The sequence below is a fragment of the Bubalus kerabau genome, chromosome 16 (assembly GCF_029407905.1).
Source record: "Bubalus kerabau isolate K-KA32 ecotype Philippines breed swamp buffalo chromosome 16, PCC_UOA_SB_1v2, whole genome shotgun sequence".
In the NCBI taxonomy this organism is placed as follows: domain Eukaryota; kingdom Metazoa; phylum Chordata; class Mammalia; order Artiodactyla; family Bovidae; genus Bubalus; species Bubalus kerabau.
In genome coordinates this window covers 24982107-25006697 of record NC_073639.1, presented here as the reverse complement: position 1 = coordinate 25006697, position 24591 = coordinate 24982107, and positions in this window count along the sequence as shown.

Here is a 24591-nt window from a genome sequence, read left to right as displayed (position 1 = left end):
CATTTATTTCCCATGAAGTAATGGGACTGGATGCCATGATATTAGTTTCCTGAATGTTGAGCTTTAAGCCAACTTTTTCACTCTCCACTTTCACTTTCATCAAGAGGCTTTTGAGTTCCTCTTCCCTTTCTGCCATAAGGATGGTGTCATCTTCATATCTGAGGTTATTGATATTTCTCCCGGCAATCTTGATTCCAGCTTGTGCTTCTTCCAGCCCAGCGTTTCTCATGATGTACTCTGCATATAAGATAAATAATCAGGGTGACAATCAATATACAGCCTTGATGTACTCCTTTTCCTACGTGGAACCAGTCTGTTGTTCCATGTCCAGTTCTAACTAGTCTGTTGTTCCATGTCCAGTTCTAACTATTGCTTCCCGACCTGCATATAGGTTTCTCAAGAGGCAGGTCACGTGGTCTGGAATTCCCATCTCTTGAAGAATTTTCCACAGTGTATTGGGATCCACACAGTCAAAGGCTTTGGCATAGTCAATAAAGCAGAAATAGATGTTTTTCTGGAACTCTCTTCCTTTTTCCGTGATCCAGCAGATGTTGGCAATTTGATCTCTGGCTCCTCTGCCTTTTCTAAAACCAGCTTGAACATTTGAAAGTTCACGGTTCACGTATTGCTGAAGCCTGGCTTGGAGAATTTTGAGCATTACTTTACTAGCGTGTGAGATGAGTGCAATTGTGCGGTAATTTGAGCATTCTTTGGTATTGCCTTTCTTTGGGATTGGAATGAAAACTGACCTTTTCCAGTCCTGTGGCCACTGCTGAGTTTTCCAAATTTGCTGGCATATTGAGTGCAGCACTTTCACAGCATCATCTTCCAGGATTTGAAATAGCTCAACTATATCAACAAGGATATATAGAAAATATAAATGGGACAACACCTTTTCAAATAACTGAACTCATAACAATAACTTTCCCCAAAATTCAGGCCCAGATGAATTCACTGGTGAATTCTATGAAATATTTAAGAAAGAAATAATCCTATCTATTCCTATTTTAGAAAATAAAAGCAGAGGAAACACTTCTTAACTTATTCAATGAGGCTAGCATTACTTTAACATGAAAACCCCATGAAGACATTACAAGAAAGGAAAATACAGGTCAATGTTTCTCATAAACATAGATGAAAAATCCTCAATAAAATATTAGCAAACCTAATCCAGATCAGATCAGATCAGATCAGTCGCTCAGTCATGTCCGACTCTTTGCGACCCCATGAATCGCAGCACACCAGGCCTCCCTGTCCATCACCAACTCCTGGAGTTCACTCAGACTCACGTCCATCGAGTCAGTGATGCCATACAGTCATCTCATCCTCTGTCATCCCCTTCTCCTCCTGCCCCCAATCCCTCCCAGCATCAGAGTCTTTTCCAATGAGTCAACTCTTCACATGAGGTGGCCAAAGTACTGGAGTTTCAGCTTTAGCATCATTCCTTCCAAAGAAATCCCAGGGCTGATCTCCTTCAAGGCATTAAAAGAATCATACAAAATTATCAAGTGGGATTTATTCCCTGTATACAATGGAGGTAAAGATTAGATTTATGTAGCCACAAACCAAGGAATACCCAAAGCCACCAGAATCTAGAAGAGGGAATGAAGGATTTATCTCTAGAACTGTGGTTCTACTGACACCTTGATTTCACATTTATGTCTTCCAGACTGTGAAAGAATATATTTCTAGTGTTTTAAGTCAGCAGGTTTGTGGTCATTTTTTATAGCAGTCATAGGAAAATAAAACAAAGCCTAATGAAGAAATTCAATATTTTGAATACAAGTGTTTTTTAATCCATTGTAAACATTCATAATATACTGACACGGTTAAGAGAGATCCTACCTAGTTATTTAAGATATCATTAAAGTAAGAAAAATAATATTATTTAAATTTACATCCTATGTTCCAGTTGGAGAAGGAAATAGCAACCTACTCCAGTATTCTTGACTGGAGAATCCCATGGACAGAGGAGCTTGGTGGGCTACAGTTCATGGGATTTCAGAGTTGGACATGACTGAAGCACCTTAGCATGCCGTTTCTAGTATACCAGTGTCAGATCTCTTCTTAAAACAACCTCTTTGATGAAATGTGGAAGTAATGATGTGACTTGAACATTATCATATAGTACAGAAAATACAAGATTTGCAGCAGCATGGTATAACACTTAGAAACTCATTTTTCAGTCAGTGAAAGGAAACAGAGTAAAAGTTAAACACTAGTTTCTGTCTACTTAATAAGGATACTGATTTCAATCCAAAAGGAAATCAGTCCTGAATATTCATTGGAAGGACTGATGCTGAAGATGAAACTCCAATACCTTGGCCACCTAATGTGAAGAACTGACTCATTGGAAAAGGTCCTTATGCTGGGAAAGACTGAAGGCAGAAGGAGAAGGGGATGACAGAGCATGAGATGGTTGAATGGCATCACCGACTCGATGGAGATGAGTATGAGCAAGCTCCAGGAGTTGGTGATGGACAGGGAAGCCCGGTGTGCTGCAGTCCAGGGGGTCGCAATGAGTCAGATACAACTGAGCAGCTGAATTGAACTGAACTGAATTTTATCATGTCTGAGCTAAACGTCATATTATGGGTTTTAATTAAGTTGTTACAAAAATTGTTTTTACATAAAGAAATCTCCTGTATCTTTATTGTGAGTGGGATATGAGGTAAGGCATTAAAACTGTTTGAAAAATAGATTGAACAGATGGTATCTCTGAACCCCAACAACTCAACTGAGTTTATCCATTCTTGAAATTTTACACCAGTGCTGATAGTTGAGATTTTATGAATTTTTTCCTAAATTTTTTAAAAGGTATTTAAAAATATCTTCTGCAAAATAAATCATTCCTAATTGACTATAACTTAGTGGCTTCCCTGGTGGCTCAAACGGTATAGTGTCTTCCTGCAATGTGGGAGACCAGGGTTTGATCCTTGGGTAAGGAAGATCCCATGGAGAAGGAAATGGCATCCCACTCCAGTACTCTTGGCTGAAAAATCCCATGTACAGAGGAGCCTGGTAGGCTACAGTCCACGTGGTTCCAAAGAGTTGGACATAACTGAGCAACTTCACTTCCACTTTAGATATGATGAACAAGATAGGTAACTATCTCAATAATATAACGACTTTGGCTACAAATAAAAGCAATATTGAACTATCTTTTGAATTTGAAAATAAATCTTTACATACTGTGGTGGTCTATGTTTGTTTTAAAATAATATTAAGATTAAGATAGTGTACACAAATATATTGATGTGTACTAATAGAATATAAGTAATATTTGTAGGATATATTTGATACAAACATCGTATGATATCAGTTATATGTGGAATGTTTAAAATGGGTATAAATGAATTTATCACTCAGACTCACGTCCATCGAGTCAGTGATGCCATCCCGCCATCTCAACCTCTGTCGTCCCCTTCTCCTCCTGACCCCAATCCTCCCCAGCATCAGAGTCTTTTCCAATGAGTCAACTCTTCGAATCAGGTGGCCAAAGTACTGGAGTTTCAGCTTTAGCATCACACCCTCCAAAGAAATCCCAGGGCTGATCTCCTTCAGAATGGACTGGTTGGATCTCCTTGCAGTCCAAGGGACTCTCAAGAGTCTTCTCCAACACCACAGTTCAAAAGCATCAATTCTTCGGTGCTCAGCCTTCTTCACAGTCCAACTCTCACATCCATACATGACCACAGGAAAAACCATAGCCTTGACTAGACGAACCTTTGTTGGCAAAGTAATGTCTCTGATTTTGAATATGCTATCTAGGTTGGTCATAACTTTCCTTCCAAGGAGTAAGTGTCTTTTAATTTCGTGGCTGCAGTCACCATCTGTAGTGATTTTGGAGCCCAGAAAAATAAAGTCTGACACTGTTTCCACTGTTTCCCCAAAAACAACAGTGACAAAAAGAAAAGCTAGCTGATTTCTCTATTGGCCTGTTAGCCAAAGACATAGTCCTTATTCGCTTTTATTACTTCCTATTCAGAAACTGAATTTGGCAATAAGTCTGAATTTGGCAATAAGGAGTTCATGGTCTGAGCCACAGTCAGCTCCTGGTCTTGTTTTTGCTGACTGGATAGAGCTTCTCCATCTTTGGCTGCAAAGAATATAATTAATCTGATTTCGGTGTTGACCATCTGGTGATGTCCATGTATAGAGTCTTCTCTTGTGTTGTTGGAAGAGGGTGTTTGTTATGACCAGTGCATTTTCTTGACAAAACTCTACTAGTCTTTGCCCTGCTTCATTCCGTATTCCAAGGCCAAATTTGCCTGTTACTCCAGGTGTTTCTTGACTTCCTACTTTTGCATTCTAGTCCCCTATAATGAAAAGGACATCTTTTTTGGGTGTTAGTTCTAAAAGGTCTTGTAGGTCTTCATAGAACCATTGAACTTCAGCTTCTTCAGCGTTACTGGTTGGGGCATAGACTTGGATTACTGTGATATTGAATGGTTTGCCTTGGAAATGAACAGAGATCATTCTGTCATTTTTGAGATTGCATCCAAGTACTGCATTTCGGACTCTTTTGTTGATCATGATGGCCACTCCATTTTTTCTGAGGGATTCCTGCCCGCAGTAGTAGATATAATGGTCATCTGAGTTAAATTCACCCATTCCAGTCCATTTCAGTTTGCTGATTCCTAGAATGTCGACATTCACTCTTCCCATCTCTTGTCTGACCACTTCCAATTTGCCTTGATTCATGGACCTGACATTCCAGGTTCCTATGCAATATTGCTCTTTACAGCATCGGACCTTGCTTCTATCACCAGTCACATCCACAATTGGTTATTGTTTTTGCTTTGGCTCCATCCCTTCATTCTTTCTGGAGTTATTTCTCCACTGATCTCCAGTAGCATATTGGGCACCTACTGACCTGGGGAGTTTCTCTTTCAGTATCCTATCATTTTGCCTTTTCATACTGTTCATGGGGTTCTCAAGGCAAGAATACTGAAGTAGTTTGCCATTCTCTTCTCCAGTGGACCACATTCTGTGAAATCTCTCCACAATGACCCGCCCGTCTTGGGTTGCCCCACGGACATGGCTTAGTTTCATTGAGTTAGACAAGACTGTGGTCCTAGTGTGATTAGATTGACTAGTTTTCTGTGAGTATGGTTTCAGTGTGTTTGCCTTCTGATGCCCTCTTGCAACACCTACCGTCTTACTTGGGTTTCTCTTACCTTGGGCATGGGGTATCTCTTCATGGCTGCTCCAGCAAAGAGCAGCCATTGCTCCTTACCTTGGACGAGGGGTATCTCCTCACCACCGCCCTTCCTACCTTCAAAGTGGGATAGCTCCTCTAGGCCCTCCTGCACCCGCGCAACCACAGCTCCTTGGACGTCAGGTTGGTCCTCCTGGCCACCGCCCCTGGCCTCGGTCGTGTGGTTGCTCCTCCCCGCCGCTGCCCTTGGTCTCGGGCTTGGAGGTGTGGGGTAGCTCCTCCCACCTGTTGCCCCGGCCTTGGGCTTGGGGTGTGGGATATCTCCTCTCGGCAGCCGCCCCCGACCTCGGACATGGGGTAATTCCTCTTGTCGTCACCCCTGACCTCAGACACTGGGTATCTCCTCTCGGCCGCCCCCCCCCCCCACCCCCGACCTCGGACGCGGGGTAGCTCCTCTCAGCTGTTCCCTCCTTTTGCCAAATTCAGACTTAAATTGAAGAAAGTAGGGAAAACCACTAGACCATTTAGGTATGACCTAAATCAAATCCCTTATGATTATACAGTGGAAGTGAGAAATAGATTTAAGGGCCTAGATCTGATAGATAGAGTGCCTGATGAACTATGGAATGAGGTTCGTGACATTCTACAGGAGACAGGGATCAAGACCATCCCCATGGAAAAGAAATGCAGAAAAGCAAAATGGCTGTCTGGGGAGGCCTTACACATAGCTGTGAAAAGAAGAGAAGTGAAAAGCAAAGGAGAAAAGGAAAAATATAAGCATCTGAATGCAGAGTTCCAAAGAATAGCAAGAAGAGATAAGAAAGCCTTCCTTAGCGATCAATGCAAAGAAATAGAGGAATACAACAGAATGGGAAAGACTAGAGACCTCTTCAAGAAAATTAGAGATACCAAAGGAACATTTCATGCAAAGATGGGCTCAATAAAGGACAGAAATGGTATGGACCTAACAGAAGCAGAAGATATTAAGAAGAGATGGCAAGAATACACAGAAGAACTGTACAAAAAAGATCTTCACAACCCAGATAATCACGATGATTGATCACTCACCTAGAGCCAGACATCCTGGAATGTGAAGTTAAGTGGGCCTTAGAAAGCATCAATGCGAACAAACCTAGTGGAGGTGATAGAATTCCACTTGAGCTATTCCAAATCCTGAAAGATGATGCTGTGAAAGTGCTGCACTCAATATGCCAGCAAATTTGGAAAACTCAGTAGTGGCCACAGGACTGGAAAAGGTCATTTTTCAATCCAATCCCAAAGAAAGGAAATGCCAAAGAATTCTCAAACTACCACACAATTGCATTCATCTCACATGCTAGTAAAGTAATGCTCAAAATTCTCCACGCCAGGCTTCAGCAATACCTGAACTGTGAACTTCCAGATGTTCAAGCTGGTTTTAGAAAAGGCAGAGGAACCAGAGATCAAATTGCCAACATCTGCTGAATCATGGAAAAAGCAAGAGAGTTCCAGAAAAACATGTATTTCTGCTTTATTGACTATGCCAAAGCCTTTGACTGTGTGGATCACAATAAACTGTGGAAAATTCTGAAAGAGATGGGAATACCAGACCACCTGATCTGCCTCTTGAGAAATTTGTATGCAGGTCAGGAAGCAACAGTTAGAACTGGACATGGAAAAGGAGTACATCAAGGCTGTATATTGTCACCCTGTTTATTTAACTAATATGCAGAGTACATCATGAGAAACGCTAGACTGGAAGAAACACAAGCTGGAATCAAGATTGCCAGGAGAAATATCAATAACCTCAGATATGCAGATGACACCAGCCTTATGGCAGAAAGGGAAGAGGAACTAAAGGGCCTCTTGATGAAAGTGAAAGTGGATAGTGAAAAAGTTGGCTTAAAGCTCAACATTCAGAAAACGAAGATAATGGCATCCAGTCCCATTACTTCATGGGAAATTCATGGGGAAACAGTGGAAACAGTGTCAGACTTTATTTTTCTGGGCTCCAAAATCATTGCAGATGGTGACTGCAGCCATGAAATTAAAAGACGCTTACTCCTTGGAAGGAAAGTTATGACCAACCTAGATAGCATATTCAAAATCAGAGACATTACTTTGCCAACAAAGGTTCGTCTAGTCAAGGCTATGGTTTTTCCAGTGGTCATGTATGGATGTGAGAGTTGGACTGTGAAGAAGGCTTAGTGCCGAAGAAATGATGCTTTTGAACTGTGGTGTTGGAGAAGACTCTTGAGAGTCCTTTGGACTGCAAGGAGATCCAACCAGTCCATTCTGAAGGAGATCAGCCCTGGGATTTCTTTGGAAGGAATGATGCTAAAGCTGAAACTCCAGTACTTTGGCCACCTCATGCAAAGAGTTGAATTATTGGAAAAGACTCTGATGCTGGGAAGGATTGGGGTCAGGAGGAGAAGGGGACGACAGAGGATGAGATGGTGGGATGGCATCACTGACTCGATGGACGTGAGTCTGAGTGAACTCCTGGAGTTGGTGATGGACAGGGAGGCCTGGCGTGCTGTGATTCATGGGGTCACAAAGAGTCAGACACGATTGAGCGACTGATCTGATCTGATTCAGAATCTGGCAAAATAATATGGTAGCTGGTCTTATTTCAGTCTCTGTGTTTTTAGGAACTTTTCTTCAATTCATTCTGCTATTTGTTTCCACCAGATGGAATTTTTTTTTTTTTTTTAAGGGAAATAAAAACCTTATTACTACTTTCTACAGTGTAGCTCTACTACTGATTTGAGTATCTTGCAAATAAGAGACATAAAACTTTAGACTAAGAAGATTACATTGAAAGAATTTTAATTTAACTTGAAATGTGTTATCACATTTATTTTAACTTCACTGAAATTGGAATGAAAACAACATCTTGGGAGTTTTCCTGCAATATTTTAAATAAGAACAAATTGCATAGTAAGTCCACAGGTTTCTAACATTCTAGCTGTCTTCAACTTACAAAGGTTAAGTCTGATAAATTCTGATATCAAGTCTAATTTATCTAGACTTGTAAACACATAAGAGTAACACATGAATATCTGAAGAAATTTAAACTGTTCCATGCTTTTTTAAATTAAAATATTATCTTCCATAATTGATTGACTTCTAAAGGGTCTTATTATGAAAACTGAAATTGAATTAAAATTTAAGTTTTAGTAATCAAATCAGATCAGATCAGTTGCTCAGTCATGTCCGACTTTTTGCGACCCCATGAATTGCAGCACTCCAGGCCTCTCTGTTCATCACCAACTCCCGGAGTTCACTCAGACTCATGTCCATTGAGTCAGTGATGCCATCCCGCCATCTCATCCTCTGTCGTCCCCTTCTTCTCTTGCCCCCAATCCTTCCCAGCATCAGAGTCTTTTCCAATGAGGCAACTCTTCGCATCAGGTGGCCAAAGTACTGGAGTTTCAGCTTTAGCATCATTCCTTCCAAAGAAATCCCAGGGCTGATCTCCTTCAGAATGGACTGGTTGGATCTCCTTGCTGTCCAAAGGACTCTCAAGAATCTTCTCCAACACCACAGTTCAAAAGCATCAATTCTTTGGCACTCAGCCTTCTTCACAGTCCAACTCTCACATCCATACATGACCACTGGAAAAACCATAGCCTTGACTAGACGAACCTTTGTTGGCAAAGTAATGTCTCTGGTTTTGAAAATGCTACCTAGTTTGGTCATAACTTTCCTTCCAAGGAGTAAGCGTCTTTTAATTTCATGGCTGCAGTCACCATCTGCAGTGATTTTGGAGCCCAGAAAAATAAAGTCTGACACTGTTTCCACTGTTTCCCCATCTATTTCCCATGAAGTGATGGGACCTGATGCCATGATCTTTGTTTTCTGAATATTGAGCTTTAAGCCAACTTTTTCACTCTCCACTTTCACTTTCATCAAGAAGCCCTTTAGTTCCTCTTCCCTTTCTGCCATAAGGGTGGTGTCATCTGCATATCTGAGGTTATTGATATTTCTCCCAGCAATCTTGATTCCAGCTTGTGCTTCTTCCAGCCCAGCGTTTCTCATGATGTACTCTGCATATAAGTTAAATAAACAGGGTGACAATATACAGCCTTGACCTACTCCTTTCCCTATTTGGAACCAGTCTGTTGTTTCATGTCCAGTTCTAACTGTTGCTTCCTGACTTGCATACAAATTTCTCAAGAGGCAGATCAGGTGGTCTGGTATCCCCATCTCTTTCAGAATTTTTCACAGTTTATTGTGATCCACACAGTCAAAGGCTTTGGCATAGTCAATAAAGCAGAAATACATGTTTTTATGGAACTCTCTTGCTTTTTCCATGATCCAGCAGATGTTGGCAATTTGATCTCTGGTTCCTCTGCCTTTTCTAAAACCAGCTTAAACATCAGGAAGTTCATGGTTCGCATATTGCTGAAGCCTGGCTTGGAGAATTTTGAGCATTACTTTACTAGTGTGTGAGATGAGTGCAATTGTGCGTTAGTTTGAGAATTCTTTGGCATTTCCTTTCTTTGGGATTGGATTGAAAACACCTTTTCCAGTCCTATGGCCTGTGCTGAGTTTTCCAAATTTGCTTGCATATTGAATGCAGCACTTTCACAGCATCGTCTTTCAGGATTTGGAATAGCTCAACTGGACAGTTTTAGTAATAGGTAAGTCTAAAAGTTCAACCAAACTTAGTAAGGAAAAAATGTTTGAATTAATGATTTTAAAGACATGGGCTTTGCCATCACTGTCATAGTTTTCTCAGAGCACTTTTTCCTGTGGCCTCTTCTTGTTCATGCTTTCCCATGAAGTTCTCCTTTGTGTGCTTTTCCTTTGCTGAGGACATATTTCTAAGTTGAAAACAAGTATAGGTATCATGTGTTTCAAAGAACTTGAGAAGAATCTTCCTGTCTTCTTTCCATATACCCAGGGTGATCCTACATCTCAGACAATTTTAGGTAAAGTTTTTGGGTTACCTCCCTTCTAATTATCTTACTCTGAGATCTTACTTGACTACTTAATCTCAATGTTCTTCACTGTAAAATATAGAGATAAGTGTACTTAAATTTTACAATGTTTTCTGGAAGGATTAAATGAAGAAAAGTATGTAAAATACATATCTCTAATTTCTGGAGCATAACCTCACAAATTATTAATCTAAAACCAAATCTCAGAAAATTTAAACAACACTGATTTAGAACTTGAGGGCCACTGAGAGTTCAGAGGATTAGGGGTGGGAAAAATGGGTGAAGGATGTCAAAAAGTAAACTTCCAGTTAATAAATAAGTCATGGGATGTAATATACAGCATGTTGACTATTGTTAATAATACTATATCATATATTTGAAAGTTGCTAAGAGATTAGATCTTCAAAGTTTTATCACAAGGAAAAAAAATATATAACAAGGTATGGTGATGTCTGTTAACTAAGTGTGGTGATCATTTTGCAATGAATACAAATATCAAAGCATTATGTTGTATAATTTAATATATGTCAATTATATTTTTTGGGGAAAAAAAAAAAAAAACCTCATGGAAACAAACCTTGAACTATAGTGCTTTCAATAAGAGATACTTCTTGTGGCAGATACTGGCAGCTGCCCATCCTGTATTGTGTCTCCTTTTCTTTGCTAACTATGAGAATGATGATTTAATTACTGTTTTTAGTAAAAATATCTGAGCATCTGACTTCCTTTATAATTAGAAGAACTTATGTGACAGGCCTTAACATTGCCATAAATGACAGTCATGAGGGTTGGGTTGTGTAGTGTGGGAGGGGTTGCTTTTTAAAGTCTGTTAAAGGGGAACTGGATTGTCAGCTGGCCTCTTCATTCTTTTCCCACCTAACTTTCTTTCTGCCTGGAATATGCTAGGTCAGAAGAAAAAAATATCTTTCAGACATGAAAATGAAAATCAACACTAAGAATGACAAAGAAGAAACATAGAATAGCCTTGAGATATTTATGACTTCATTGGGTTACTGATTGAGCTCTGAACTACCTACACCTGGACTTCTTCAAGATATAAAAATAAACCGCTCAATATTTGAGTGCTCTTATTCAGGTTTTCTTAACATGCAGTTCAAGAAAGTAGATTCACCTGCTTTTTCTACGATAGAATTCAAGATAGAATGTAGATAGCTGCCTTTCTATAGTTCCACGAAGTTATAACTGCCCCCAAACTCCAGTAGGGATACCTTAAGAAATTAAACAAACTTATATAAACCTTGTACTAAGTAATAGTTTAAGGCATAATGTGTCAAAAGATTGTATGTTCATATGCACTGGTGTGGGTGTGTGTATATGAAAACTTTCACTCATATATGCCACAGAAAAGTATGAAGTTATTTTACACAAGCATAATTTGAACCTACTTTTCAATAATGTTTGAATTTTAATGGTGAAAGATTTTTAATTTATAAGGAAATATAAGAATATTCTAGAATTACAATAGAGTGAGAGTATGCCTCAAATCTCTGAACTCTTTAAACTTTGGTATATTTGAAAACTTTGATTTCTTAGTTTGTTTTAAATTTCTCAGCTGTGAAGTGTTTGTATTGTCAGAGAGCCAGCATTCTATCTACAATATGGTTGTTACACAGGAAAATCAGCATCAAGTGCTGAGCTGTTTTAAGTCACAATAGCAAAAAAATAAGTATTTTGAATTAAATACAATATGTTCTGTTAAAGAATAAAATGACATATTTTGATCAAGCCTTGAGGAAAAAATAAGCAAATTCATTTTAATTTCAAAAAATAATCTCAATAATATTCAGTCTTCTTTATATTATAAACCATCCTGCAGATTTTACTAAAAACATTTTTTTAAAGGTGTAATGCTTTTTATTTATTTTTTTAATTAGCTAATTTTAACTGGAGCATAATTTTTTTTTTTTTTTACAGTATTGTGGTGGTTTTTGCCATGTATTGACATGAATCACAAACGGATGCACATGTGTCTCCCCATCCTGAACCCCCTCTCACCTCCCTTCCCACCTCATCCCTCTGGTTTGTCCCAGAGCACCAGCTTTGACTGCTGTGCTTTATGCATCAAAATTGCACCGGCCGTCTATTTTACATATGCTAATATGCATTTTTCAATACTATTCTCTCAAATCATACCACCCTCGCCTTCTCCCACAGAGTCCAAAAGTCTGTTCTTTACATCTGTGTCTCTTTTGCTGCCTTGTATATAAGTTCATTGCTATCATCTTTCTAAATTCTATATATATGCATTAATACTATATTAGTGTTTTTCTTTCTGACTTACTTCCTCTGTATAATAGGCTTCAGTTTCATCCACCTCATTAGAACTCAAATTAGACTCAAATGTGTTCTTTTGTATAGCAGAGGAATATTCCATTGTGTATATATACCACAAATTCTTTATCCATTCCTCTGCTGATGGACATCTAGATTGTTTCCATATCCTAGCTACTGTAAACAGTGCTACAATAAACATGTGTCTCCTTCAATTCTGGTTTTCTTGGTGTGTATGGAAACTTCTGAAAAAAGGGAATACCAGACCACCTGACCTGCCTCTTGAGAAATCTGTATGCAGGTCAGGAAGCAACAATTAGAACTGGACATGGAACAACAGACTGGTTCCAAACAGGGAAAGGAGTACGTCAAGGCTGTATGTTGTCACCCTGCTTATTTAACTTATATGCAGAGTACATCATGAGAAATGCTAGGCTGGAGGAAGCACAAGCTGGAATCAAGACTGCTGGCAGAAATATCAATAACCTCAGATATGCAGATGACACCACCCTTATAGCAGAAAGTGAAGGAGAACTAAAGACCCTCTTGATGAAAGTGAAAGAGGAGAGTGAAAAAGTTGGCTTAAAGCTCAACACTCAGAAAACTAAGATCATGGCAGCTGGCCCCATCAGTTCATGCCAAATAGATGGGGAAACAATGGAGACAGTGGCTGACTTTATTTTTTGGGGCTCCAAAATCACTGCAGATGGTGACTGCAGTCATGAAATTAAAAGATGCTTACTCCTTGGAAGGAAACTTATGACCAAACTAGACAGCATATTCAAAAGCAGAGACATTACTTTGCCAACAAAGGTCCATCTAGTCAAGGCTATAGTTTTTCCAGTGGTTATGTATGGATGTGAGAGTTGGACTATAAAAAAGCTAAGCACTGAAGAATTAATGCTTTTGAACTATGGTGTTGGAGAAGACTCTTGAGAGTCACTTGGACTGCAAGGGGATCCAACCAGTCCATCCTAAAGGAGATCAGTCCTGAGTGTTCATTGGAAGGACTGATGTTGAAGCTGAAACTCCAATACTTTGGCCACCTGATAAGGGCTGACTCATTTAAAAAGACCCTGATGCTGGGAAAGATTGAGGGCAGGAGGAGAAGGGGACAACAGAGGATGAGATAGTTGGATGTCATCACAGGCTCAGTGGACTGTTTGGGTGGACTCCAGGAGTTGGTCATGGACAGGGAGGCCTGGCGTGCTGTGGTTCATGGGGTCACAAAGAGTCGGGCACCACTGAGCAACTGAACTGAACTGAACAGTTTGTATGCCCAGCAGTGGGATTGCTGGGTCATATGCAGTTTTATTCCCAGTTTTTTAAGGAATGGAAAGTGCTCCACACTGTTCTCCATAGTGGCAGTACTAGGTTGTCTTCCCACCAACAGTGTAAGAGTGTTCCTTTTTCTCTACAATCTCTCCAGCATTTATTGTTTATAGACTTTTTGATGGTGGCCATTCTGACCGGCATGGGATGAAACCTCAATGTGATTTTGATTTGCACTCCTCTGTATAATGAGTGATGTTGAGCATCTTTTCATGTGTTTATTAGCCATCTATATGTCTTTGGAGAAATGCCTGTTTAGTTCTTTGGCCCATTTTTTGGTTGTATTGTTTTCCTGGTACTGAGCTGAATGAGCTGCTTGTATATTTTGGAGATTGATTCTTTGTCAGTTTTTTCATTTCCTATTATTTTCTCCCATTCTGAAGGCTGTCTTTCACCTTTCCTTCATTGTGCAAAAACTTTTAAGTTTAATAAGGTCCAATTTATTTATTTTTTTTAATTTCCATTTCTCTGGGAGGTGGCTTATAGAGGATCTTGCTGTGATTATGTCAGAAAGTTTTCTGCCTGTGTTTTCCTTTAATAGTTTTATAGGTTCTGGTCTTAGGTCTAGATCTTTAATCCATTTTAAGTTTATTTTCATGTATGGTGTTAAAAAGTGTTCTAGTTTCATTCTTTTTCACACGGTAGACCAGTTTTCCCAGAACCATTTGTTAAAGAGATTGTCTTTTCTCCATTGTATATTTTTGCCTTCTTTGTCAAAGATAAGGTGTTCCTAGGTGCATGGATTTAATGCTTTCTGTCCATTAAAGCATTATGGATAGAATAATGCTGAGCTTTCTATTTTGTTCCATTGATTTATATTTCTGTCTTTGTGCCAGTGCTAAACTGTCTTGATGACTGTAGGTTTGTAGTATATCTGAAGTCAGGAAGGTTGATTCTTCCAGTTCCAATCTTCTTTATCAAGATTGCTTTGACTATTCAAGGTTTTTTTGTGTGTGTTTCTGTACAAATTGTGAAATTATTTGTTCTAGTTCTGTGAAAGAAACCATTGGTTGCTAGATAGAGATTGCATTGAATCTATAGATTGCTTTGGGTAGTATGCTCATTTTCAGTATATTTATTCTTCTAATCCACAAACATGGCATATTTCTCCATCATTTGTGTCATCTTTGATTTCTTTCATCAATGTAAAACCACATTTATACAGAGAAAGAAACCATATGTGCATGCAACTATTGCTTATTTTATTACTGATGGTATTTTATCCTTTGAATATACTGATTTTTTATTGAACATATTTAAGATAAAAATGTATAATATAGTTTTATAAATGTAAAACACAAAAGAATCTATTGGTGTGCACAATTGTTTTATCTATTTTGAAATAGGTGGTGCTAGTGGTAAAGATCCTGCCTGCAAATGCAAGTCAGGCCCTTGGGTTAGGAAAATCCCTTGGAGGAGGGCATGGCACCCAGTCCAGTATTCTTGCCTGGAGAATTCCATGGATTGAGGAGCCTGGCAAGTTCAGTCCATAGGGTTGCAAAGAGTCAGACACAACTTCTGAGACAGTACACACATGCACATTTTGAAATTTCAGCTTTAATATCATTCCTATTTTTTGTTCTTTTTGAAAAATAAAATTTCATCTTAGAATAGTTTGAGATTTATAGAGAAGTTACAAGTTAGTACAGAGTTTCTATATCCCCCACATCCAGCTCTTCCTATTAACATCATACCATCCTGATGTATGGTGTATAATACATACTGATGTATAATAATAGTGCATCAATATTAGTTCATTAGTAAAACAAGATTACCATGAACACCTAATGAACTAATATTGATGCACCATTATTCATTATTAATATGAATTTCCTTGTTGTTATTGTTGTTCAGCCCCTAAGTTGTGTCCAGCTCTTTGCAACCCCATGGACTGCAGCAGGGCAGGCTTCCTTCCCTCACCAACTCCTGGAGTTTGCCCACGCTCAAGTGTACTGAGTTGGTGATGTCACCCAACCGTCTCATCCCCCACTGCCCTCTTCTCTTCTACCTTCAATCTTTCCCAGCATTAAGGTATTTTCCAATGAGCTGGCTCTTCATATCAGGTGGCCAAAGTCTTGCAGCTTCAGCTTCAGCATATAATCCAATATTATGTTAATTATTTTATTGCTCAAAATGTTCTAGCTTTTACCACTCAGGCAGTCAGTCAGTTCAGTCGCTCAGTCATGTCCCACTCTTTGTGACCCCATGAATCGCAGAACACCAGGCCTCCCTGTCCATCACCAACTCCCGGAGTTAACCCAAACTCATGTCCATCAAGTTGGTGATGTCATCCAGCCATCTCATCCTCTGTCGTCCCCTTCTCCTCCTGCCCCCAATCCCTCCCAGCATCAGGGTCTTTTCCAATGAGTCAACCCTTCACATGAGGTGGCCAAAGTATTGAAGTTTCAGCTTCAACATCAGTCCTTCCAATGAACAACCAGGACTGATCTCCTTTAGGATGACTGGTTGGATCTCCGTGTAGTCCAAGGGACTCTCAAGAGTCTTCTCTAACACCACAGTTCAAAAGCATCAATTCTTCGGTGCTCAGCTTTCTTTATAGTCTGACTCTCATATCCATACATGACCACTGGAAAAACCATAGCCTTGACAGAGTTTCCTTAACGTGGCTCCTCTGTCCCTTTAAAATACACCAACCATTTAAAATACCCGTGTCAGAGGGAGGGGATATATATACACATACAGCTGATTCACATTGTTGTACAGCAGAAATTAACACCACATTGTAAAGCAATTATACTACAATTAAAAATAAAATAAAATACCCAAATCACTTTTACTTCCTTATTTTGTTACACTGCAAGATGCTTCACGTTCATCTTTGATTTTTCTGTGCCGCAGCCCTAGAGTCATCTATTTTTTTCCATTGAAACATTTCTTTTTATAGGAAATGTTTATAATAAATGTTCTATTAATATCAATAGAATGATATTAGAAATAAAGATCTAGGCAATTTTTTTTCAAAAAAGTTATTTTATATTGGATTATAGTTGATTTACTATGCTATATTATTAGTAGTTTTAGGTGTACAACACAGTGATTCAGTTATACATCTATGCTTTTTCAGATTCTTTTCCCAAATAGATTATTAAAGAGTACTGATTAGAGTTCTCTGTGCTACACAGTAGGTCCTCATTGACTATCTGTTTTATATGTAATAGAGAGTGTATATGTTAATCTCAACCTCCTAATTTATCCCTCTCCCTCCACTTTTCCCCTTTTGGTTAACCATCAGTTTACTTTCAAAGTCTATGAGTCTGTTTCTTTTTTGTAAATAAGTTCATTTGTATCATTTGTGAGATTCCACACGTAAGTGATATCATATATTTCTCATTCTCTGTATGATTCGTTTCACTTAGTATGATAATCTATGTTGTTGCAAATTACATTATTTCATTCCTTCTGATGGCTGAGTAATATTCCATTATATATAGGTGCCTCATCTTCTTTATCCATTCATATGTTGATGAACATTCAGGTTGCTTCCATGTCTTAGCTATCGTAAATAGTGCTACAATGAACACTGGGATGCATGCATCTTTTTGAATTAAGTTTTCTCCATATATATGTCCAGAAGTGAGATTACTGAATCATATGGCAGCTCTATTTTTAGTTTTTAAAGGAACCTGCATACTGTCCTCCATAGTGGCTATACCAAGTTACATTGCTACCAGTAGTGTAGGAAATTTCTTAATAAAACAGTGCATTAAACTGGTTAAAAAATTCTTATCATAGAAAGCATATTCAATTAAAAGTAAATATTTCTCCCACATCCACATTCCTCTTTCTTTTTTTCAAATCCACCTACATTTCAGATGTGCTTTGATATTTTCCAGATATCTATACATCTATCTCTTTAATCATTTTCTTTACCATTAGATCTGGTTACAAAAAACAGAAAGACAGATGGCACTGACCCTTGTTTCTTCACATTAATTCATATAGTGGTAATTATACAGATCAGTAGGTGGAGATAGTTCATTGTTAAGATATACTTTAATTTAAAAAAAATTAAATGAAATTCTACAATGGGACATTAGCTTTTTTCCATCCTATTGATACTTTACAAGCATCACTATGATAAATATATAGTTTCATAAACTAATATAACTTTTTAATAAAAAAGAGGCAAATATGGATGGCTTAAGAAAAGTCTAACTCAAAAGAATATATGACTCTTGGATAATACTAGCAACTGAATCCTAACAAAGTCTTCTCCTTGACCAGGAAGCTCTAATCATTACATGGTTGAATACATGTTCCCTATTCTCCTTTCAAATCTCCTACATAAAAATGTAAATTATCATAGGGCAGACTCTGTTTCACGACATTTTTTCTGTGATTTTCCAGCTATGTCCAGCCCCTACTAACCTACTTTAGGATACTTTGATCTTCAAAATCATCTATGCTTTGGTGTCTCCCTTTCCTCTGAGTTTCTCCAATCAGTTTCACTTTACATTAATAACAAATGACAATAGTGCTTCATGCCTATGTACCCATGTGCAGAATATTTTGAGTCCTAACAGGAACTTAAACATTACTTGATGAGCTCAACTAAAAGCTGAGTTACAAAGATGGTGAAAAACAAAAGTGCAGATAACCCACTGTTAAGTCAGGAATAGATGTGACTACTTCCACTAGACATAAGCCCATATAAACAGATAGGCCAATGTGAAAATAGAGAACTTATTTTCCTTTTAAGATCCAAAGCAAGTGACAGCGACAAGGACTAGGGCTGAAGCTCAATTTTCCATTGCCTTTCCAATTCAGTTCAGTTCAGCTGCTCAGTTGTGTCCGAGTCTTTGTGACCCCATGGAGTGCAGCACACCAGGCCTCCCTGTCCATCACAAACTCCTGGAGTTTGCTCAAACTCATGTCCATCGAGTTGGTGATGCCATTCAACCATCTCATGCTCTGTCGTTCCATTCTCCTCCTGCCTTCAGTCTTTCCCAGCATCAGGGTCTTTTCAAATGAGTCAGTTCTTGATATCAGGTGGCCAAAGTATTGGAGTTTCAGCTTCAGCATCAGTCCTTCCAGTGAATATTCAGGATTGATTTCCTTTAGGATTGACTGGTTGGATCTCCTTGCAGTCCAAGGAACCTTAAATAACTTTGTGAGCTTACTATGTATTGAAACTTACAAGCTTCTAATCATGGTTATAAAAATGGCTGTTACTTGTTTCTTATCATTTTCAAGGACTATGCTTGTCTTTTTTAGAGAGTCTATGTAATTTATATGGATATTCTGCAGATGCAGGTGTTTAAATACACAGATTGAATGTATTCACTATAACCCTACCATTAGCACCTAGAATGGTTACATGAATGCATGGCCAAGAACATCTGTAGTACCTACAGTGCCCAAATATACATAATGAACTAAGGAGTCAGGGAGAAAAAAATTATTGTTTTTTAAAATAAGATTTATAGATGTTTGGTATCATGCATTGTTTTCTGGAAGGCATTGCTGTTGGCACTGCACTGTAAACTACCAAAGCTTTAACAAGAACATGTCTATTGCTAAACCTATAGTGACCGAATATTTTGCTGCCTTTACTGGCACTTGGATGCAGTCTTTGACATTGCTAACACCTTCCTTTCTATACATATCCAGGACACAACAACCAATATGCTTGACTCAAGAAAGGTCATACACATTTGACATCCTTCCACAGAGGTATTTTAATTATCTTAAAGTATACCACCAACAGGCTAAGTAAACCTTCAGACATCATAAACTGTTAGTGGGTGCCCAAATATTTAATTACATTCATAACATTTTTGTATTGCTCATCTTTACCAGAAAATGTAAAAAAGAACAAAAGAAAAATAAATTCTTACATTGCATATCATGCCTTCTAAGTACTGCCTTTTCTAGGATGAGAACTAACCCAAAGTTATATAACTGGGGTGTAATTCTAATACATAACAATAAATAAACCATTATATTTGCAGATAACAATTGTAAATAAGCTGATTTCTTTATATGTAGCATATAGCACAACTGATATCTAAAAATTTAAACAAATTCTCTATACCAACTAATCAATAGGCATCTCACATTGATTGGGAGCCCCTGCATACAAACATCCTTAGAAATTGCCTTTTTACCAACCAAAGACTTAAAAATTGGGTCTTCTATATCCCAAGATCTCATGGAATTATAGGTATATGTGACTAATTTTACTGTTGACAGTAACAATATGGATTTTTTGGTTGTTGTTACTTTGTTTTCACAAACCTCTAGGCTTTTTGATTCAAGTACTTTCACCTAACATAAAATCCATCTTTCTAAACTGTTCCCAGAGGCAGACCATCTCAGTAAAAGAAAAGATATGATTTCCAACCCATCACAAACTTCTGGCAATGGATGTCAAAAGTTGTTGAGCTGGGACCAGCTCCAGACATTTCCATTGTAGAATACAACTTGCACATACAATCAGATGCAAAAGTATGTCTCTAAATCTAAGCTGATTTTGGAAACACAAAGCTTCCCATACTCTAGGAGGCAGGCCCAGAGAAAGCACTATTTATTCTCTGTGTAAGACACTACTCAAAGGTAAGGCAGTGCTCTCAACCATAGAGAACACCATGACAGCTCACAACCAGTGATAAACAGAGGCCTGAATATGCTGGCCTGTGGGTCTAACTCTGAGCAATAGTCTAGCTACAGAACTTCTGAGGGTACAGGGCCAAGTTACCTTTAGTTTTGTTGTTCAGTCACTCAGTCATCTTCAATGCTTTGCGACCCCATGGACTGCAGGATGCCAGGCTTCCCTGTCCTTCCCATCTGTCAGAATTTGCTCAAACTCATGTCTGTTGAGTTGGTGATACCATACAGCCATCTCATCCTCTGTTGTCCCTTTCTCCTTCCTTCAACTTGTACTACAGAACTACTCTCTGTTCAGTCTTGCTGCATTCTTTACTTGCAGATTTGTATTTCAAGAATATTACTTAATAAACAGCTTAAACCTTAAATTCCAACTCAAGACAGGATTTTTTTTCTCCTTGAGAAACCAATATGCAACACCTGACATTACTATAAAAATGAAATTAATGTGAGATTATTATTAAATGATGTGCAGTTCAATGGGTAAATGTTCAGGGAGTTGGGCTTCCCAGGTGGTGTCTCCTTGCTAACGTAGGAGACATGGGGCTTGATCCCTGGGTTGGGAAGATCCCCTAGACATGGAATGGCAATGCACTCCAGTATTCTTGCATAGAGAATCCCACGGACACAGGAGCCTGGCAAGCTACAGTTCATAGGGTCACAAAGTGTCAGACATGACTGAAGAGTTCAACACGCACATGACTACTATAGAAGATGTGATGCTGGAATCAGATGTATGCATCTCTTTGTAGAGTAAATGTGAATGTGACAGTTATAAATATAGAACTCTAGCAAGCTTTTGTGTTGATAATCGAAATAACTTAGATGCCTGGGGCTATTTACTGTAATGTGATTTTTTTTTTAATGGTTAAAAAAAGAAAAATTTTAAACAAAGCAAAAATGCAACTTTCCTATATTTTATGAGATTTACATGTAAATATATGTTTTATATTAAAACTGTCTAAAAAAAACTTAGTGATTATTTAAAAATGAGTTGAATTTTAATTTCAAGAATTTTTATCTTGATGAATGCCTACCAGAAAATTAAAATGTTATAAATATGAGAAAAATGTATTTTGCAGGACTTTCCTGATTGTAAACCATTAACATCCCACTAAGGGCCAGCTATTCACAACAATTAGCCATACAAAAATCCTTACAAGTTTCTGAAACTTATCCTAGGGTTCAGTATATTGAGAACTAATGATGTAGGAAATTTTAGGCTACTGAACAACTTTGAATGCTTTGGGAAATCACAGGACGATATTGAGAAAATGAGCATATTAACTGTCATTTTTAGTAGGATTCTAGTTTATTATAATAAGAATTTTCTAAGAGTGGATGTAGAAAAATAAATATGCATTTATTGTTCATGTTCCATTTTTTAAACAAATTTACTGAAATATAGATGTCAAATAAAAGCTGCTTATACTAAAGTTGAAAAATTTGATAAGTTTTGACATTTGTATACATCCGTGAAATCATCACTACAATTGAGACATGAATATATCTTTCATTCCCCACATTTATGCATGAAAGTGAAAGTGAAGTCGCTCAGTTGTGTCCAACTCGTTGAGAGCCATGGACCGTAATCTACCAGGCTCCTCCATCCATGGGATTTTCCAGGCAAGAGAACTGGAGTGGGCTGCCATTTCCTTCTCCAGGGAATCTTCCTAACCCAGGTCTCCTGCATTGCAGACAGATGCTTTACTGTCTGAGCCACCACGGAAGCCTCATTTATGCATGCCCCTTTCTAATTTGCCGACACTGGTTCGTCCTGTGTCTTGTACCACCATCACAAGGAAACTAGTGATCTGCTTTCTGTCACTACAGATTAGTTGGCATCATCTAGAAATTTATATAAATGGAATTACATAATATGTAACCCTTTTTGTCTGTATGGATATACCACATGTACACATATTTACATGGACAGTCAGATTATTTTTAAATTTCGTTGCCAAAAATGTACCTGCCATGAATATTCATGTACAAGTTTCTTTATGGGTAGAAACTTTCTTTTTTATTGGGTAATAGCCCAAGAATTGATGGGTAGGTCATGTGACAGTGTATGTTTTATTATTTGAGAAACAGTCAATTTTCAAAGTTCTTTTATTTATCATTTTACATTCTTACCAGTATATACAGTTGCAGTTACTCCATATCCTTGCCAATATTTGCTATGTTCAATTTTAATTTAGACATTTTTAATTTTAAATATCCTAATAATTGTGAGATAATTTTTTTAAATTTAATTAGAATAGCACTAAGGTGTAATTTGGAAAACTCAGCAGTGGCTACAGGACTGGAAAAGGTCAGTTTTCATTCCAATCCCAAATAAAGGCAATGCCAAAGAAAACTCAAACTACCACACAATTGCACTCATCTCACATGCTAGTAAAGAAATGCTCAAAATTCTCCAAGCCAGGCTTCAGCAATACATGAACCATGAACTTCCAGATGTTCAAGCTTGATTTAGAAAAGGCAGAGGAACCAGAGATCAAATTGCCAACATACGCTGGATCATCAAAAAAGCATGAGAGTTCCAGAAAAACATCTATTTCTGCTTTATTGCCTATGCCAAAGCCTTTGACTGTGTGGATCACAATAAACTGTGGAAAATTCTGAAAGATATAGAATACCAGACCACCTGATCTGCCTCTTGAGAAACCTGTATGCAGGTCAGGAATCAACAGTTAGAACTGAACATGGAACAACAGACTGGTTCCAAATAGGAAAAGGAGTACATCAAGGCTGTATATTGTCACCTGCTTATTTAACTTCTATGAAGAGTACATCATGAGAAACTCTGGGCTGGAAGAAGCACAAGCTGGAATCAAGATTGCCAGGAGAAATATCAATAACCTCAGATATGCAGATGACACCACTCTTATGGCAGAAAGTGAAGAGGAACTAAAAAGCTTCTTGATGAAAGAGAACGAGGAGAGTGAGAAAGTTGGCTTAAAGCTCAACATTCAGAAAACAAAGATCATGGCATCAGGTCCCATCACTTCATGGGAAATAGATGGGGAAACAGTGTTAGAAATTATTTTCTTGGGGTCCAAAATCACTGTAGATGGTGACTGCAGCCATGAAATTAGAAGATGCTTACTCCTTGGAAGGAAAGTTATGACCAACCTAGATAGTATATTGAAAAGCAGAGATATTACTTTGCCAGCAAAGGTCCATCTAGTCCAGGCTATGGTTTTTCCAGTGGTCATGTATGGATGTGAGAGTTGGACTGTGAAGAAGGCTGAGCGCCAAAGAATTGATGCCTTTGAACTGTGGTGTTGGAGAAGACTCATGAGAGTCCCTTGGACTGCAAGGAGATCCACCGGTCCATCCTGAAAGAGATCAGTCCTGGTTGTTCATTGGAAGGACTGATGCTGAAGCTGAAACTTCAATACTTTGGCCTCATGCCAAAGAGTTGACTCAATGGAAAAGACCCTGATGCTGGAAGGGATTGGGGGCAGGAGGAGAAGGGGATGACAGAGGATGAGATGGCTGGATGGCATCACAAACTCGATGGACATGAGTTTGAGTGAGCTCTGGGAGTTGGTGATGGACAGGGAGGCCTGGCGTGCTGTGATTCATGGGGTCACAAAGAGTCGGACTCAACTGAGTGACTGAAGTGAACTGAACTGAACTGAAGGTGTAATGATACTAAGAATCTTTTCATGGGTTTATTTGCCATTGGTTTATCACTAGTAAATTGTTCATTTTTTTTAATTTTGCTGTTTTTTTCTAATCATTATTCTAAGAGCTTTAAAATGTATTTTGATTACAAGTCTTTTACATGATACACAAATATTTTCTCCCACTCACTGTTTTGCTATTTTTCTTAAAATTGTTTACCAAAGAACAGGATGTTTTATTTTTTATAAACTCAAATTTATCAAAGTTTCTCTTATAGATCATGCTCTCCTTTGGTATTACACGTAGGAATATTTGTCATAGCCAAGTTGCAGGGATTTTCTTCTAAAAAGTTTACACAAAAATAACCAAAAATGGATCATGGATTGAAATATAAAGTGTAAAATTATAGTTTATAAAAAATATTGGAGAGAATTTTTCCTCTTGCTTATGAAAATATTTAATAAAATCAACACCAAAAGCACTATCTCAAAAACTGAGAAATTTTATTTCATTACGTTTAAATACTCTTTGATAAACACCATTAAATGAATGAAGAGCCAAAACACAGACTGGCATTTATGCTTGCTTAGTCACTCAGTCATGTCTGATTCTTTGTAA